This window comes from Taudactylus pleione, unplaced genomic scaffold, assembly GCF_031769625.1.
Source record: "Taudactylus pleione unplaced genomic scaffold, aTauple2 ptg000053l, whole genome shotgun sequence".
Lineage (NCBI taxonomy): Eukaryota > Metazoa > Chordata > Amphibia > Anura > Myobatrachidae > Taudactylus > Taudactylus pleione.
In genome coordinates, this window is record NW_028284455.1 from 40,036,970 (window position 1) to 40,037,889 (window position 920).

General features: G+C 31.2%; 1 pseudogene; it reads left to right on the plus strand.

Moving 5' to 3' along the window:
- Nucleotides 1–564: 564 nt before the first annotated feature.
- On the plus strand, nucleotides 565–681 carry LOC148535386 (5S ribosomal RNA; annotated as a pseudogene).
- Nucleotides 682–920: the final 239 nt, after the last annotated feature.

Below are 920 nucleotides of genomic sequence, written 5' to 3' on the forward strand. Positions count from 1 at the left end.
TATGGAGACATATATATCTGCATATCTGTATATGCGGTAATTATAATGTGATATCCTGCATATTAGTCATCAGTATTCAGTGGGACTCTTTTTACTCACCCAATTGAACCATTAACAGGTGTGCCTTTTTCAATACCAACGTGTGAGAATGCTGTGTCTTCTGTGCTAGGTATATCAAATATTTCTTGTCATTTTTGACATGTATTCCTACTTTGATATATACAATTAATGCTCCTAGCCTGAAGGATATTGTTAATACCATTCATTCTTTATTAATTTGTATAATCAATCTTGTATGTCTTTTTTTGTGTGGCTTATTATGAATGTCGAATATATATGCTGTGCCTCTTTATTCACAAATGAGGCTGTATTAGCATAAACTACGGTATATTTTACTTCGCTATCACTACTTTGACATATTTTGTTGATATGTGACACAAACTAAGTCTGCTTGTGCATTCTTTTTTTGAACTTGGGATATCTAACCAACAAATGGACTATTGATACAAATTAGTCCTACATTTATATTGTTCTGTGCTGTAATTGTGCAAATTTTCCTATATTATCTACAGCCATACATTACTTGATTGCCCAATCTCATCTGATCTTGGAAGCTAAACTGTAATTGGCCTGATTAGTACTTGGAAGGTGACTCCCAGGGAATACCAGGTGCTGTAGCAAAAGATATCTTGGGATTGTTTTTTGCACTAAGCCAGACAATATCAATACAGATATTTCTATATAAGTTAATCAACCATCCAATATATCCAGTTATTGTGTGTATATATTCATAATTCGCCTTTAGATTTTATTATATCAAGTGATTTCTGATTTTGAAGATGGATTTATATTATCCATTCTTAAAAATATTTTATTGTTGCTAATAAAAGTTATGTATTAAACTAATTCAATTATTCACT